Here is a 19,727-nt window from a genome sequence, read left to right as displayed (position 1 = left end):
TGTTTTGAAATTTATAATGTAATAACTTAATTTTATATATTCCTGCTTCTAGTGGAATGAATTTGAAAAGCACTGTGATTACTTGAAATCTCTGTATTTATATATATTCTAAATCTCCTTCTAGGGAATGTGGTTATACCAGTTATGCCTTAATGTGGTTATTAAGGTTAGACGAACATTTAATGCAATCTATTCTGAATTTACGATCAATGGTTTAGGAGTGTATTTTTGTATTTTCTGTCTGCTCTTGACAGCACGAAAAAAAGTTATGCTTGAGCATTTTCTTGCGAATAACTGCAGAAAGGTTTTTAGATTATGTTTACAGAAGAGTCCATGGTAAAGTATCAAAACTATTTAAAAAATATGTTGTCACAAACTCTAGTCACAAGCTTCTCTCTATCCTGAAGGTGAATGTCTAGTGTACTTTATATAGCTAATATCTTAGTCTGACATGAATAGTCCATCACCACTCTGCCAAAATGTTTGTGTGGCACATCTGAGGCTCCCTGCAAAAGACTGGTTCTCATTTTTTTAAGTGCAGTCTTAGGACCTTACTTTCAGATGAATACAAATATAGCCAGACTTTTAATATTATCAGGGATGCAAAAAAGAAAGGGATCTAGACTGAGAATACCTTTTCTATAGATATCTACAATGGACACAGGTTGGTCCTAGACAGAAGATATAGCAGTTTTCATGCGATTTTTCTTACTTCTCATAGAGTTTTAGCTGCTAGCTATAGCATTGTTATTCTAAGTACCCCAAGATACACGCAGTCTGACTTCTTTTTTTTTAACCATAACAAACTAATGCTCTGTTTAGAAATCAAATAATAGTTTTCTCTCCCACCTGCCAGCCTCCTAAATTCACCCTTGCAACCTGGAAATCAAGTCAAGATTTTCCTATATACAACACCACAAAAATAATGAGATTCAGCAGGCTAGTAGCTGGTCTCCCTTTTACTTGTTCAATAAGTTTGCTTTTGGATTATCTACTCAGCAACTGCTGTGTGATCTTCTTGCTTCAGTAAAATTTCATAGTGCATCTAGTTCAAAGTCTGTAAACGACACTGTTGAGAATGCAAAAGATGCAATAAAATCTAGAAATCTGTCAGTAAAACAAGCAGATAAAATCATGAATATATTTAAGGAGCAGAAATGTTGAATTAGAGAGTTTGATTTTAAGTTAGTCACTGTTCAGAATATATTGTCTCTCTAGACTTCTGTTAGAATATTATTCAAGTTCTGCTTTTTCAGTATCAAGATCTACTGTCTCACTGGAATAGATATTCCCTTCAACTTTTTGCATACCATATTTTTATCATCTGTGATTCGTCTTCTAAGTAGGTGAATCTGAGTGCCTGAATAAAACTGCCAGACCACAAACAATAACATGAATCTTATCAAACTGTATTGTAATCAGCCTGGATTGTTTGACAGTGACGTATTTGATGTTTGGAAAGCCTTTTTGAATAACAAAGTGCAAACACGTGCATTTAAAACAATGCTGCAATATAATACTAAGCTTCAAAGGATGTAGAAAGCTGTGAATATGTTAAGTCCAAATAATGAATAGTATTGTCATTCAGAATCATTACATTAAGATAATTTGCCAGGTAGAAATGCTATTGCAGATTTGTATGTAAAATTATTGTATGTGTACTGAATCTGAGAATTAGAAAAAGTACATAATTTAAGTCTTTTTCCTTGATCTGCTTTAAGTGCAGTGCTAAAGTAAATAATAAAGTATTTCTTATGGAAGTGCACAGCAGGATTAACAGGATATATTAAGAAATGCCTAAGTTTCATGCTTAGTATGAAAAAGACCAGGAGTGTGTTTCTGCTTCTGCTGTAGGATACAAGGAGGAATATTGTACAGCAGTTGTCAAGAGAAATGAAAACTGACAGATCATAACCAAGAAGGGTATCTGGCATGCAATATGTGTCCTTTCTTGAAGGTTAGCAAAGCACACACCACAGAATATCTTCTCAATTCTGTGATTCCAAGACAGTCAGATTTGGAGGATCACACAGTCCAAGCATGCCTTCAGCATGCTGAAAAGATGCCTTCTTTATATATAAATATACATTAATAATACATTTGATCAGTCATGCAGTTTGGAATTGGCCAAAAGTACTTCCTTATTCATGAATTATAATTTGGCATTTCTAATAAATCATTTTACCATTTAGTTTGAAAAAAAAGAGAGTTAAAATGTTTACCAAAGATAAAAATGGGTGAAAGCAAAGGAAAATGAAAGAAAAAACAAGTTTGGCATGTCAAATATCATTTTATTGATCTGTATTTTTGTTGTTTGTGTTTTTCCTGTTTATTGCCACCTTTTCAAGTTGAAGCAAGAAGTCAGATGTTCGTACAGTATTGTTCTTGTCCTTATACAAAACATATAAATGAAGACGAACACCCATAGTGTCCCTACTTCATACTACTCAAATAGAGTCTAAAGATTGCTGCTGATGAAGGTAGCCTCTGAGACTCAGTGAATAAATTAATTTCAGAAAAGTTAATCTATACCGAGGATCTTCCGGTGAAACTAGAGACTTATATGTATATAATAGCACAATTCTAAATCAGTCCCTTGGAGCAATTCAATATATCCTCTGTCAGCTTTCATACTGCCATTTTGGTATGGGTTCTCCTAGGAATCCCTTTATTTATATTCTTCCAGTGTTTGCACAAAAGGTTCGGGACTGATCCCTTGCATTAAAAAGTTCTTGATGCTCCAGGAAAGTGAAGATAATCAGTATTGCATTCATTGTTGCAGAGTTTTCCATGATGGTTAATGAATCACCTCCTTGGTAGGACATATCTTTAGTTTGCCCTTTTTGTTTATTTTTTAAGGGAACGAATCTCATATTCAAGTTTGTACAGAAGAAGTTTTGTGCTATTGATAATTTGCAATATCTATTCTTGGGCTTTAACTGTGATTAAGGGTTTTCTATGCTCTTTATGTCATTTCTTGATTTCATGGAGATTTTATTAACTCAGCTTTGTTAAGGAGGTTAAAGTTTTCTGCCATTAACATTTTTAAAAATCTTACAATCTTGTGGGGTAGAAGGTAAATAGAAAGGTTTCTGTATTTCTTTTTATGTTTGCATGCATGTTTGCAAAACATAATTTAGATTTGTAGCTCCAAACTATTACTTAATATTATGATTCAAAGGTGTTAAGCATCAAATAAAACTTTGTTAATTCAGTGTATTAATTTTAGTCATTCAGGAGTATGGCTTTTATTTCTTTCCTCATTTTTTTTTGTACTGGGCTGTGGTACTCAGCTATACTCTTGCTTTTTCCTATAATATCCTGAAGTACTATTGGTGAGGAATTATTTCAAAATGATAAACAGTTTGTAGTGATTAGAGGAATCTGAATCATCCTTTAAAATTATCTTTTAAATGTGCAGAATTACCTTTGTGTACTGCAAGGATAGATAAGGCCAAAAAATGAAGAAAATAATTCTGTGAGTATAGATGAATATGATAAAAAGTGTGTTTTTAGGCTTTTTTTTCTCTGTAAACATAGTAAATGTTACATTCAATTTGATGCCAGTGAGCCATCGTCACAATAATAACAATTAATCAAACACATCCATAAGAGCCTGTAAATAAGAACTCAATTCAAAGATAAGATTGATAAGAATGTAAATTGCATTGAAAATCTCTGATCACCATAAGTTTGCTAAACCCTTGAGTGGTTTGTGTATATGAGACATGCATTCATATACTATAATTGATATATTTTGACACTGAATCAGCATACTGAATTAGCACAGCTATACTATATTATAGAGAATTATATGCTGCGTTTCACAGGAGGTAATTATTAGTCTGGTCTTCTCTTTGGATTTGAATCAAGGAGTAGAGTAATTTTTAGATGGTTCATGGTACTGTTTTCTTCAAAATGACATCTAAGTAGTAAAAGCCAAACTAGGCATTTGATGGGCAGAGTGTATAAGAAAGCCATGTTGATATTTCCTTTCATTATAGGAAATATAAGAAATCTTTACATAATTGAAAATAGTATCATTTTTGTGAATGAGATAACACTTTTCATTCTTTTGTTTCTCTAATTTTAACTCAAGAAAACAAATTCTCAGTTTTGTGGAAACTTGGCTGATTTCAATATGCTTATAGCACAAAATATGTAACTAATGTCTGTTGATTCTCATGACTTAGGTGCTGGTTCGCTATTTCACATTCAAAGTCTAAGAATGTACTAAAATGTCCATCTTACCTAACACAGTAGACTCACAAATAAGGAAAAAGATTAATAGTTAATAAAATCCACAAAACCACAGCCAGAATAAAATTAGAAGTGAAGTCTTACAATAGGTCCCTGGAAAGAAAAAGCACAGTATGATCTGGTCTAGTCTGAAGGAAAGAGAAAAAAGAAAAAAAACAAGGGCCGCTTTATCACACGGATCTACAGACAAATATCTGGCAGCTCCCCTGCCTACTCTGGATACACAAAATTTTCTAACAATGAACATTTTCTAAATATGGGAGCTATCTTCCCAATAAAGTGAAACAATCCTCCTTACAATCCTGTAGATCATGGCCTACATTAGTCTATATTTTGCAACAGCTCTAGGTCGTGGAAGGTCAAGTTTAACTTGGCTTCCTGTTGTAGGGTTCCTTAAGAGATTGAGATTGTGCTAGGCAATCTTAATAGCTAGCAAATCTTCCTTATGTTGGGTGAAATTAACAGAGAAAGAACAGGCAATTGAAGTTTTTTTTTTGTTTTGTTTTGTTTTTGTTTTTGTTTTTTCCATCTCTGCTGTTTAGGAGGTGACATGCCTACTGTCTGCAGAAGTTATTGACTCTACAATTATCCAGATCTGTGGAATCCTAACTTTGTTATTTCTAATAAAAGAATGTTCCAGTGTCAGAGTGAAGACTATTCACGTTGCACTGCCAAAAAATTTCCTTAATTCCCAAACACAATTTTATTTGTTTTTGGGTACTGGTACTTAAAGAACCTTTTCTACTTTAAGCTCAGTTTTCCATAAAATAAATTTGTTTAAATTTCTGGGCTGACTTTATGGAATGGTATGTGTCATGTTGAGTTGTGTCAGTCAGGGAAAGGTGAATGAAACAAAGCGATGTGCCTCATTAACTCCTGATATTTTAGCAGTAAACATTGAAGTCCAAATCTCACTGGCTTCTTAAGAAGTAATTGCTTTTTATTCTTGAAACAGTGTTTTCCAACTTGTTTTTATAAAAGCAGATTGTTTTCAAGTGGTCTTGGCACAGAATATGGACAGCTATGACTTGTTTTTGTTTGGAAATGTGCAGCACATCTCTAATTGCAAGGAAACATTATATAAATGTTTGAATCTGCAACTTTATTTTGGCAAAAAGTACAGTAGATGCTTTAGTAGCTGGTGATAGTGGAAGAGAAATTAAAAAGCGAATGTTCCTATGTTAATAAGGAAGAAATCTCAAACTGTGATTGCAGAAATATATTCCAAGGAGGAACACTACCAGGAGAAAGAGAGAGAGCAGCAGAAGGAATGAACCTCAACCATAGTATCTAATATAGCTAGCTCAAACTAATTAAAAATTCTGTAGTGAACAAATTACTTTAAAATTATTCATTGTTCAGAGATATCAGTGTTGTTAGAATGTAGATATATATTACGATAGTTTAGTATAGTTTGTCAAACCAAGTAGTTTGGCTTTTTGATCGATATTGTGAAATAGGATTCAGGAAAATGCAGTTCTTTGGATTTCAGCACCCTTTTTTTTTTTTTTTTTAGGTGCAGCTCAACTTATTGAAGAAATTGTTTTTCTCAGCTATTCTTCAGCATCTTCTTACTGCAAGTTACCTTCCTTCCTCTCTGTCTTCAGGTACAGACATTCCTATTTCACTTTTAACTTTACTCAATTTTACTTTAGTGATATGTTTCAGATTGACTCACTGTGATGGAACAAGTCTAGCACTGATTTTATATACAGCCTAATATGTAAGGAGGTAGTAAATTCTGGTGTGCTTAGCTGAAAGTTTACTCTTGCCAGTTCAATCTGCATTTGTGTCTGAGTCAACCTATTTGCTTGCATTGGTTCGCCATTTTGTAATATAAGTTTTTAATAATCTAGTTCATTCTGTGACTGAGAAGCACCTCGTAGGGTAAGTCCTTGTTATTCTTTGGAGTTCTTCTGTGCTTCTGTGATCTGTATAATAAATTCATAATGAATTTATGCTGGAAAAGCTGGAAAAAACTACTATGTGATATCTTACTATTTAAATTTACATTGTTACTTGTTTATTATATCACAGAAATTCTAATCACCTTTCTCATCAAAAACTTTTAAATTCCACATTACATGAAATGTATGAAATAATGTTACTGGCACTTACATTCCAGCGATACCATAAACATTGGTTTGAATTTCAACAATTGTTTTATTTTTTTAATACTACCACTCATACAAAGTTATAAGCCAATGAAATGTAAAGTGTAAAAAAAAAAAAAAAAAGTAAAATGGCTTCACAGAAAATATGAGAAGAACTGTTTTCTTGCAGAAACTAGTGGTTAAGTTGCTTTAGCACATCCTTTATTTTTGAATGAATTTAACTACAAGCATGTCAGTTTAAATAAAAATGCATCTTCACAAATGTAGATACTGTTTCTGTTTAAAAAGCAGTGAAAAAATATGTGTATACATGTGCAGCATGCGTACAGATACTAAAATTCTCTACAGAATTACCAGACAAAACTCCTGGAATTGAGAACTAAAATATTACTTTTAAAAATACTTTTTTTTATATATATAAGTAGCAACTCATATAATATGATGTAAAGACACTTTTCAAGTATTCCACTCCAGGTGAGCATAACTGAGCAAATAAGAAAAAATATTAAGTAAATTACTTATTTAGACATTTTCAATGCAAAATAAAAAAACCTCATTTTTTTTTCTGCACATTTTGTAATTACAATAGTAGATTGCTTGAGAGTACTAATAGTGCCACCAGGATTTAAGCTGGAAAACCTGCATTTATTCTATGGGAAGAAAACAAGAGAGAAGAGGAGCATTAATGAATGAAAGTCTGGGATTTAAAAGGAGAACTAAATTAAGTGACACCCTTGGCTGCTTGACAGTGAAGAGAATACATCTCTAACAGATGCCATAAGTGAGACCATTGTATAGCAGTACCTAAGGGAAATTTCTTTACTATAATTAGCTTACATTGAAAATGATTATGGCCTCAATTTATCAAGGCATCAAAGTCTTCTGAGTAGTCTTGTTGACTTCAGATAATATCCTTATCTCACTGATATCTTTTGCCACAAAGGGATCCTTTACTGGGTAAAGAACTTCTAAATTATGATGGCGTAAATTATGACATTTTAGATCTTCTTAGATGAACCTCTGGAATATTATGTAATGATTCTTCCCTCCCTCTCTCTCATATAAACATGGATTCTCAATCTTGTATTTTTATATGTGAATTGAAAATAGCTTTATGTGAGAAACGTCTAAAAAACTGAGTTAAGGGTTCAGATTTTAGTAACTGTTAGAGCCTTACACAGAGCATGTAAAATTATTGGTGCTTTTAAACTTATGATGGTCATTCACATACACACATATATGTGTGTGTACATATATATGTTTTTTTTGAACGTTGAATGATCATGTTTTCAGTCTGTGTTTTTACTATTTTATAATTTATGTTATTGACTTGTTCTGTAAACCATAGCACAAGAAAAACAAGAAAAAGGAAGAATTCTTAGCTCTTAAATAGGTCTCCACTGTGATGTCAAAAAAGGAATGATATTGGTGAAATAGTCATATAATTGTTAAGAAAGCAGTTTAGTAAGTGTTTATTACATGAAAGATATGAATTGTGCAGATGTGCATGCTTCTGTGACAAGTAATTATGGCTACTCACATCCAATATTTAAAGTAACAGAATACAAAATATTGTATAATGGCAAAATGCAGAATCAATTCAAGATCTGCAATCATGACTCATGTTCTGCTGCACAAAATAAGTGACGATAAGAATGTAGTTACAGGATTATTCTTACATTTGCTATTTAGACCTTAGTTCTCAATGCTTTTATGCATAGAGTAACCCTAATTTAAAATAACTTAAAATAAGGCTCTGCTCTTTCATAGAAGCTTCTTAGAAATTTCTCTGGGATAAGCTTGCTTCTGAATATGCCTACCATCCTGGTTTTAAATTTATGGAATCTAGTACTCTATGTGCCTAGATAAAATTAATATTCTTGCTGAATATTTTTGTAGAACTTTTTGTGAAAGTCTTTTGTGCTTGAAAGGACAAAAATACAGTCTCTAATGTGTTTCTCCATCCCATTTCTACTAGCCTCAGATTACCAGTTGGCCACTAGGGAATCTTGTAAAACAGATATATAGGCAAGACCCTGCAGATTCCACTGCCTCCTGCTCTGTTTCAGGCAATGGGCCTTGCGAGAAATCAGACATGGGAAAGTCCCATAGTTTCTCCTTGATCCAGAAAGACTCTATACTGCAAAGTGAGGCAGAGGATGTGATGAGAGGGAGGGAATATCATGTGATTAGTTTCCCAATAGTATGAAAAGTAATTTCATACAGTTGATAGAGGCACATTGATATCTTCAGATGTTAAAGTCATACATCATAGTATCCTCAAGGCAGAGTTTTAACAAAATACACTCTTCCACCTTCCTGAACACCTCTCAGCCAAGCAGATTATTGCAGGAAGCTGATGTCATCCTGTAATTGATCTAAGCTAGAAAAAATGTAAAAGAAAGAAAAAAATGGAAGCAGCAACTTCATTTGTTATTGCAGAATACTACATAGAAAAAATGACTATTGACTTAGGAGGAATTAAAATCTTTCATGCCTTAATTTGGACAAGATCATTTAAAAGAAAAAAAAAAGAAAAAGCAACTGGAGAGGGATTACTTTGATAGGCTGAAATTTTTCATTACAATTGGATATAAGGATATAAGCTAAGAACATAAATAAGAAGCCAATAAAGCAAAACTGCTTAAGTCAACACTGTCACTGACAGAAATGTCTCTGGATTTACACGTTAGTGAAGTTTATAAAAGTTTAGAGATTTGTCCCTTGCTGTATTTCTTCTCAGAACTGTGCCATCCTGGAACTTCTTGAAAGGGTAGAAGCATGCAGCCATTATCAATCTTTGACTTCAAGCAGCCTGCCCAAAGCATTTTCATATGCACTATCTGAATATGTAGAGAGTAGGTCCAAAAGAGTACTTTTTCAATCATCCAGCAATAACTTTCCCTGATACTTTGAAAGCCAGAAGAAGGGCTACCACTGGTGCATATTACAGAATCAAGCTATTTAACTGAAAGATAAGCATGAAGCTTGATGTTTAGAAAGCTCGGTAATTTGCTAATAGACTTCCCTTTTTAGCCATTGTGATTCAGATGAGAAAAAGGACAATATTAACTTTTTAAAATAGACAATCATAGAGTGTTTTACCTGTATCTAGCACACTTAAAACTGAAATGCTCCTAAACTGTGCTGAACCTAAATAATTCAAGAACCTTATACACAGTTCTTTTAACATTTAGCCTTGGGAATACTGGAACAATCTCTGCAAGCAGTCACAAATAGGAAATCTTGCCCTAAGGAATGAAAACATATTTTCCAATACTGTCAAATAGATGAGGAAAGCATAGATTGTTTCAGCCTGGATCTACTATGTGATGCCAAAAAGAAGCTAAGAACTTGCACCTGGCTCTTCAACAGAACACATTTAAAGAGAAGTAGAAAACAAGCACAAATGCTACATTTGTGTTCTCTACAGATTTCTTTGTAAGAGTGTCTTTTTTTCCCATTGCCTTAAGGTATGTCCAGTTAGGAATTCCCCATGTTTTTCAGGATGTTCCCCCATCTTCACTCTTTCTGAGTGTGAATCTCATGAATACAGATTCACGAGATTATCTAGGCTGTGGATGCTCATAAAAATAGCGGTATCAATAATAACTGTTTATTGTACAGACTTCAACTAGGATAAGAATAAATTATTGGTTCCATGTTTGTGGTGAGTTGCCTTTTGCCCTTAACAAGATTTTAAGTGTAAAAAGTTCACAGTGCCTCTCTGTACACAGGGCACAGTTTTGTCCATCACTGTACTTCTCCAAGACTGCCTCAAGCATCAGAAAAGGATGAATACCTTGCTTTCCTTGACTTTTTTCTTTCTTAAATAATAGTATCACTGTTGTGTATAAAGAAAGGGTAGAATGGAAAAAGAAAATACTACTCAATTGTTAGTTGATTGTCCTGTAAGATCAGGCACTAAGCAATCAAGCAATAAGCAAGTGCTCTATTTAAAGTAGATTTCACAAAAGAAAGAAAACAAAAAGGCTGACTTATAGCAGCTTTATATCCCATTGCTGGGTTTTTGCATAATATACTTGAGCAGAAAAACCATCAAAATGCTCTAGTGTATTGCTTTGAGGTCTCTGAATCCTTATGCTTGTTTGTTTACCTTCTAGACAAATGAGTCAAAGTTTTACTAAAGAACTTGAAATATTGATGGTTCGCTATTTACAAATGCAATGCTTTGTTTTCTCAAGCCATTGCTTATAACCCTCCTAAGTAACAAAAGCAAAGGCATATTTTGAAAGGCGTATTTTTTTTCCTAATAAATCTTGAGTTAAGAGTAAATTTATTTAGATTAAGAGCATCCTTGGAATTCATTGAATGGAGAATTAAAAACTGTGCATTTACTGTAGTTATTAAACAAGAGAACCATAAGCAAAGAGACATAAGCAAAAAGAAGTTTGAGAGCTTTTTATCTTCTGCAAAATTTCATCATTCTGATAATTTTCTGATTAGAAGAATTTATACTCGGGTCATCAGTTATTATCTCTTCCTTTTAATGGACAAGTTGGTTTCTCACTTTGATTCACAAATCTTTTTTCTCAACATAAATTCTAGGGTTGTTGAAATCACAGCCTTCAGCAATAATAGAATTATTACTGTATTAAAAAAAAAACACACACACACACAAAATCTGAATTTGAATGATATGTGCCAAAGCTGACATAGCCCGAAGCTATAGTTACAGAAATATTTCTCGGTGACAACTGATTTTAACTTAGGACTTAAGTACTACTAAGGAGGACTGAATTGTTTCCTGCACTGGGCTGTCTCCTGCCAACAAGGCTAGATTTTGTGGACTTTTCCAAGATGAAAAAAAGAGAAATTCCTATCAGGACTTTGGATTATGCTCCTGAAGCCTTCCTCCAGAGACAGTTCCTGAACTCCATTAGAGCAGGGATTTCTTATCTTAGAAGTCAGCTCTGAAATATTTAGGAAGAATGGCAATGTCTAGATTATGCATGGTCCTAGGAAAGGAAGAAGGTCCTTGCATAGTTTGCAATTTCTAGTGACACGTTCATTGACACATACCTAGGTAGGTAAAGCTACGTCGTGCTTCTGGATTCAAACCCATAACAGAATTTCATCACAAAGTTTTTTTAACCAATTTAGATTACAGATGTTGAACCTCTCAGATTATTTTTATCACTATTTTTACTGCCAGATATTTCTTTAAATATAGCTGAAGCATTTCTCGCTTGTTAGTGTCACTGTTACATAATCAACCAACAGATTATGAAACTCTTCTGTTGAAGCTGACTTTCACTCAGTTAAAGTAAACTTTCACTCAGAGTTGTGGACTGAAGAACATGCGAGGTTAACCATCAGAGAGCAGAGGAAAGTAGAGGAAAACCTTTCCTTTCAGTGTTGGCAAGCCATTAGAGCAATTTATTTTTCAAGGAATTTTAAGAGAAGAGAATTGGTTACCTGTCACTGAGTTTGAGCCTCTCCTGTAAAAGGACATCTCTCAGGACTCAGAGAAATAAAAATGATAATTAAACCAAGGACACATGTAACTATTCAAAATTCTTCTTTAAGGTGTGTTGATGCACACCTTATCAGGAGTTTATCAACAGACTGGGCTTATTCCTGCTGCCTGCATTCTATAAGAAAGTCTGTAAAACTAAGAATGTGTACAAGGGATTGAAGAGTGTCTAATTCAACACCAATTCCCAATTTCGCTTTCAATAGATTATTTATTTATTTAATATGCTCATAGAAAAACTCATTATCTACCTGATAAGAAGTTTTGTGTTCCTTTTACACAAGACAGTAAAGGTATTTTGGTGGACTGTGAAATCTCCATTATTCCAGGAACTTTGAGCCGAAAGCAACAGTATAAATAATATTTTGTGTTGGAGCTACAAAGATAACTCTTGGAGCTGGGAGAAGACTGTTATTCTATAAAGTTACGAGCGTGGAGAAGACTAGTCTGCTCCTGAGGATGTAGGCCATTTTGTAGGCCATATGTCAGCAACCACTATTCTATCCCAGATGCAGTTCAGAGAAAAAGGGAAAGAGAAAGAGAGAGAGAGAAAGGAAGGAAGGAAGGAAGGAAGGAAGGAAGGAAGGAAGGAAGGAAGGAAGGAAGGAAGGAAGGAAGGAAGGAAGGAAGGAAGGAAGGAAGGAAGGAAGGAAGGAAGGAAGGAAGGAAGGAAGGAAGGAAGGAAGGAAGGAAGGAAGGAAGGAAGGAAGGAAGGAAGGAAGGAAGGAAGGAAGGAAGGAAGGAAGGAAGGAAGGAAGGAAGGAAGGAAGGAGGGAGGGAGGGAGGGAGGAGTACAGATAAAGCTTGTAGTAATTTGGTCAGATAAAATTACAGTTCCATAATATTCCACAATCCAGACTATTATATTTGATAAGAAAAATCCCATCCTACATTAATAAATTGTAAATATATATACATATATATATATTATAATGATGCCTACTCAGCTGTGGCCAGTCATCATCTTGAATGTAAGAAAAACTGAGTTGCTCTGCATCAGTGACACTTTTTTTCTGCTAGCACTTCTGGAATTTTATAGAAGATTGTGCCACTATTCTCCTTAGAGCTGTCTTTAGACAACTTAATTCTTACTTCTTTTTTAAATCAATGAGCCATGAGGGTCACAAATGTGAAACTTATGCCTGTTAGATTGTTTTTCTTATAGCTGCTGTTTCCTGCTGCTAATTCAGTATATGGCTATGTGAAATTTTTGATTGTTTACCTCTAATTTACATTTTTCAGTTCTTTCTGTAGGTCAGGGATAGGGATTCAAACAAAGAATAGCAATCAAGTTGTAAAAGCAAGCTTTATCTGCATCTGGAATGCTGAATGTAGCTTTGGTTGTCCCACTTCAGAAGACTAAACCTGGACATTGTTTAGGGGAGAGGGTCAAGGATGATCAAAGGTTAAAATGGTTTCTTTATGAGAAATCACTAAATAACTACTAAATTCATCCTGGGGAGGAAAAAAAAAAAAAATGAGAGATGACCAAAAGAAGATAAGATAGAGATCTCTAAAATTAGCACTGGCGAACAAGAGGCAATCAAGAATTAATTATTTACATTCTCTTACAACAGAAGAATTTGTTATTTGTTGGCAAGTTCAAAACAGACAAAATAACAAAATAGATAGTTTTTGTTTCGCTGTATATGGAAGATGTTGAGTTCTGCAGAATGTTGTGGACATTAACATTTTGCTTGGATTCAACAGCAGACAAGTTGATGTAGAAAATCCAGTGAGGCTCATTAAATAAAAAAATGTCACTTCTGACTCAGGGAGCATCAAGCTGGGAGAGCATTCTGAGTTAGTTTCACCATATGGTTTATTCTCTATCCTATACTCTTTCGTTGTGCTCATCCACTTTTTTCCCACTCCTGGAAATAGGATACTGAGCAAAATGCATTTTTTAGTCTAGCACTTTACAATTATCCCTGTGTTAAAAAATGAAAAGTGTTAAAGGCCTTTTGACTATAGGCTCTTTCTCAGGAGCTAAACATGGGACCCTCCATAGCCCGTTACCAGGTTATATTTAGTGTTTGTATTTTTCTCAATATCCTAAGCCCTAACTAGTTCTAAAAACAGAGATTTTCTCTTTTTATAATTTGTATGATGGACTCTTCAGCCTTAAATCAATCAGTAGGTCTTTTTTTTTTCTGCCCTCTTGTATGCAAATAGACTGACACTACATTTCATACTTACATGGCATACAATGCCTTCTATTTATGTTCAGTATTATGATTCTTTTGGCTGAAATAACAGAAAATTATTGAAGCAATTTCATGAGATACATCAGAATTAGTTATTGTCCACTGAAGGATTAAGTTCTTATCTGTTGTTTGCTGATGTAGGGCAAAGTATGATTTATATTTCCCTCAACTGCCCAGTATCAATTTGTGAAGTTTAAGTTCTGTGGGAACTTTTAATAGTTTTAATGGGATTTTTCACTGCTCTATTCTCCCATTAAAGCTATTTTCTTAGTTTACTTAATATTTACATATACTATACATTAGTCAGAATTCAATTTAATCTTTTCATATTGTGTATAATAATTGTATACAGTCTTGAGATTTTTACATGTGTATATGCACATACACACATGTTTCCCTATCATTCTTTCCCCATTAGTGGCCTTTCTTCTTTTTTCAACTCTTCTTCATAATGTGTAGATTAGCTTGGCTCCATTCTAACATTGGTGAAAAATAAAATACATTGTTCTTCTGCGTGAACTATTATTCCTTTTGTATGGAACAGTAAGAATAGTGTAGCACTTCTCTCTTGCTTATTATTGCTTATTATCAACTGAGAATGGAGAATTAATTGTGATCACATGCATGTATATATTCACTAAGGTGAAATATCAGAAAAGAGCAATAAGAAAGTAACTGAAGCAAGTCTGCACACATATAGACATATATGGGAAAATAAAATGTAGATTAGCATGTAGGTTAATCTGAAAAAGGTTTCCTTTGCCAAAGGCACAGAAGCACAGAATATCATAATAAATAGAGAGCACAAAGATGCTACTCCTCACAAGGAGCAACCTTTCAATAGCAAGGTTCATAGCTTTCTTTAGATGTTCATAAATGGAGAAATTAAACCTGGAGAGAACTCAAAAGAGAGTGATCTTTTGTGAAGCAAAAAAAACAAAAAAAGAAAGAAAAATAACCTTTACTGAAAGTTATCTCCCGATTTAGATTTTAAATAGGTTTGTTCATTTGTTTTAATAATGTTTTAAAATAATTGTTATTATTATCACATTTCACTCTTCCTGTTAATACTAAGAAAACAGTACCTAATAAATAATGTCTTCTGTATACACATACATATATTTTTCAAATTTTCTTCAGTCACTAAATGCAGGTATTTACATGTAAAATTACTTATTTTTAATTCTAAAATAAGATCATTCTATAAGACACTATAATTTCAAGTCTTTTGTATTTTAATAAGTTGCAATAGTAGCAGATTTATGAATAAAGACTTACATTCTATATAATATTCTATAACGGGTAATACACTCTGGTCATGTGAAGAGCTTGTGATTGATTGATTGATTATATAACTTAGTTCTGTGAAATTACATGAACTTATATAACTGCTCATTTAAGAATATATAAATTACTGTTCAAAATGGATCAAAATCAGATTGTTCAAATTACTGTCCAGTGTTGGGTTAGACTAGACAGTTCCCTTTCCCCTTTTTCACATTTAATACAGCAGGTTAAAACTAATTTACAGATACTCTCCCATTGCAAGAAAAATAAAAACGGTTCTTGTACCTTCTAGGATAGTATTCAGCTCAGTTATATGAATAAAAGCTCAATGCTGGAGCCCAGACAACTTCAAGAGCATTAGAAAATTTAAAATTTAAGTTATTAATAAAAATATTTATCTCTTGATGAAGTATCAATCAGTGAGTCAGTCTTTCTCTATAACAGTCATATCATTTTTCTCTGGAGATCTTCAAAACCCGCTTGGACGCAGTCCTGTGCCACGTGCTCTAGGTGACCCTGCGTATGCAGGGGGGTTGGACTAGATGATCTCTAGAGGTCCCTTCCAACCCTAAGCATTCTATGATTCTATGATTCTATGATTTCACAGTAAAAGAACGCCCTGAAGAATTTATCTTCTAAACAGCTTCATGTAATAAAACTTCCTACTCTTTTAACAATTCAAGAAGTTGAGATAAATTAATCACATCTGTAATTCTTAGATAAATGCAGTGAAAAAAAGCTTTTATCTCCTGAAAGTTCTACCTCTGTGCAAGTAGCCTTGAATTTGATCTTTATTGATGTTCTTTTCTTAGATATGATCTTGCCATTTTATCCCTTAGAATTAAACTCATAATGTTTTTCCACAGAGACTATCAGTGTATCATCAATTGTGTGGCATTTGCTGATTTAGGCAGTTGTCATATTTCATGGTATAATATTTCTAATATCTTCACATTAAACCACTGAGAGATGTCATTGCCTTTGGATGTCCTTCCATTCACTCAGTTTTCCCTCAAAACAAAACAGAACAAAACAAAACAAACAAATAAAAAGGCTTATGTTCTCCACAAAGCATGTTTTGTAGTAAAAGTAGTAAAAGTTCTACTGAGTGACTTGATTCATGGAGCAGCAGTGCACTTTTTCTCCACTTCATATAAAACTAATTGATAAGCAGCTGGGATCACACTTTCACATAATTTTGGATTATTTTAAGACCTGAGCTGTTTCAACAATATTCAAAATCTCACCACTTTTTCACAGAAGTCTTTAGTCTTCAGTGTTGTCTAGGGATTTTCTTCTGCCTTTTAAGCGTTTAGTTTTCTAGGATGAAACTTACTCTAAGTTTTGTATCTCTAGATTCATTAACCTCAGCTTGTCCCACAGTCTTCCTTTTATAATATTCTCCCTCCACAGGTTACAATCCCTCATCCTCAAGACAATCTACTTTCAAATTTTATATCCTCACATATTGAAGAAGTTACATATAGCCTATTTTCCATATAACTTTATTTTAATTTGATTATGCAGTATTAATCACCTTTTTGTGGGAGAAAGGATGGAGCAGAAAATACATGCATAAATATGCATGTACATTTCTTTAGACTCCTAATTTACTTAAATCAGTTGTGAGAATTAAAAAAAAATATTTTATATATTGCCAAGTCTGAAATAGTCAGAAGTGATAAGGTGATAATTGGGAAGGGCAGTCTAAAATCAGTGCTCTTTTTCTATCTGAGGGGCCTGCTGGCCTTTAGTAAAGAAGTTAATGAGGAATGGGAGAGGCGATGCTAGGGCATTTCTCTATTCTTTGTTTGCATTTTGTAAAGGCTGTGAATTTTTTGTTCTTTCTTCTTATGTTCATTGCATTTTCAACATATATATAGAATGTTTTAAATATTTTACGTATACATACTTTGATCTTTTCACTATGCTGAGAATTGGTTACTACCAATATTTAAGGCAGCTACTTTTAACAACTTACGACTGACTTTTGCAGTGTGTGTTCATCCTCTTTGGGGCTTTTGCTGCCATCTTAGGCTTGTAGTGTCAGAGATTTCTATCACTTCTAGACCTCAGTTGAATATTTCTACCTCTTGTCTCTGCCTATTAAAACACAGATTTGTTTGAACACGCATGGCAGCCCGTGCTTCAGCTGGGCCAGAGTGCCACTAGGTAAGAGTCTGACAGCCCCAGGCAGTGTCTGCCCAGCACAGTATTGCCTTAGCTGGGGATTGGATCAAGCAATAGCAGGACATGATCTTTCTTTGAGTTAGCAGTATCACATTTTATAGCTTTTCCTTCACAAGTGAAAAAAATGGTTGTTTGCAATTTCTGTCTTTCCAATGTAAGTAATTTTGTGAGGTACTGGATTATTTTCACACCCGTTAAATCTGTTTTTAAAAGGTATTTTACTACTTTGAGAGTCACATTCTGCCCTCTTGAAAATCCTAAGTTCTAACAAAATAATTGCATGTTATTTTAACACTGTTTCAAATATGTAATGATAAGGAAATCTCGTTCTCTAGCTCTCCATATTCCTTAATAATCAATGTTATGTTTTACTAAACTTAATTCAAAAAAATGTGTTTCTTAAAAAAAAATCCCCTCTGTAGTACTACACCCTAGTATTCCAATTATATAATGTGTCTACTTTGTAGATTAAATAATGTACAAATGTGGTACATTTGGTATGTATGACTTTGACACAACAAGATAAATAGACTAAGATTAAATGGTTTCAGTGACAAGCAAATACAAATAGATAAATAGGTGAAAATAGCCCATCATAATTAAAATCACACTGATAATGTTGGTCTATACTTTTCAGTGAAAAAGCTTTTTATATAGTTCCCATCTCTTGTATTCACAGTACAAAGATATGCTCTCAAAGCTATTATTAAAACAAGAGTATTAGGTTTTATGACATGCATTCTACATAGCTTGTTCCATCATAATGTTAAAAAATAAATAGCATGTGTAGATCCAGTTTTTTGATGCCACAGTAGAGTTCATCCTGACAGTGCCAAAGTATGGTGCATTTTTGAGGTACTGACTATACACACAATTATAGAAAGGGTAGTAAAGCTTAAAATTTCCACCTGGCCGGATGGAAAAAAAGGTGCCTTACTTTAAGAACTCTGTGTTTTTCAATAGAATTCATTGTCTTCACCAGGAAATTTTAAGACTTCATTATTGAAAACAGTAAAGTTGGTGGCATGGCTACGTATATGTATAAATAAATAAAAATGGGTGCATGTGCATGCAGAGCAAGTGGGATTCATTGGCCACTTTAAGACTGTTCTTATAGGTTGACACAATCATTTTAGTGAAGCAGTGTTTCCTTGCATTCAAGGATGATTCAAGAGAGTTTTAGGCACAGTAAAAGGAGGATCCTAATAAGAAATTAACCCCTTTTCAGTCAAAAATAGTTGTGCAGGAAAACAGACCTGGAAAAATATTGCAGTGCATTCTAGATAAGATAAATGTGAATCTCAAATACTTAGTGTTCAAAATACTGTGTTATTTATGTTTGCCTTTTGTTTCTAGTCAGAGTGTAGGATTTCAGCCTTTTTTTCCCTTTTCATTTTCTTTCTCTGGATTAAAACATACTGTTTATGTATTTTTCTCTGAGTTTTTTTCCAGTTCTGCGTGTTTGGAAGAGAAAGGATGAAAAACCTAAGATACGCTAGTATTATATAAATTAAAAATAATGTCTTTATGTTTTAGCAAGAACCTGTAAATAGCAACTTGGGGAGGAACAAGAGCTAAACTGCAAAATCACAGAAGAAGCATTCTCTATCATTAGAATAGTACAAAAATTTTGTGCAGTAACTTGTTTGTAGAAATGTAAATAGAAATAGAAGGAAATCTATGGTTAAAGTGTAAACTCAGAAGGGTTGTCCTTAATTTGGCAAGGACAGCAAAGACGCTGGAGCCTCCAGTGGTCTGACAGTAAGCCCCCAAGTACTAATGCATTTGATTAACACCAGTAAAACAGGTAATCTTTGCAAAGATACTACTTACATAAGTAAACTTTAACTTGGCAGTTGGAGACCTGGCATGTCTAAGATAATATTCAAGCAGCACTTCATTTTGAAAGACATGTTAGGTCTTGAAAGACATGTTAGGTTTTGAAAGACATGGCAGGGTTCTGCGTATTTTTTCTACCTAATCGCTCATCAGTAAACAATCAGTAAACACTCACTGAAGTAGTCCCCTTTTGTGAATCCTAGCATAAAGCAGCAGCAATGGGGTATGCCAGATCCAAGTCATTTTGTCACTTCTTTAAAAAGTTAGAGTTGCTTCTCTATTATGTTTGCAATCTGCTTTTATAAATTCAGATAAAATTTTGAAAACACTTTT

The sequence above is a fragment of the Tinamus guttatus genome, unplaced genomic scaffold, assembly GCF_059628265.1.
Source record: "Tinamus guttatus ecotype Peru unplaced genomic scaffold, ASM5962826v1 Tinamus_guttatus_pri_ptg000384l, whole genome shotgun sequence".
Taxonomy (NCBI): Eukaryota; Metazoa; Chordata; class Aves; order Tinamiformes; family Tinamidae; genus Tinamus; species Tinamus guttatus.
The sequence above is the reverse complement of the archived record's forward strand: the minus strand, read 5'-3'. Positions refer to the sequence as shown.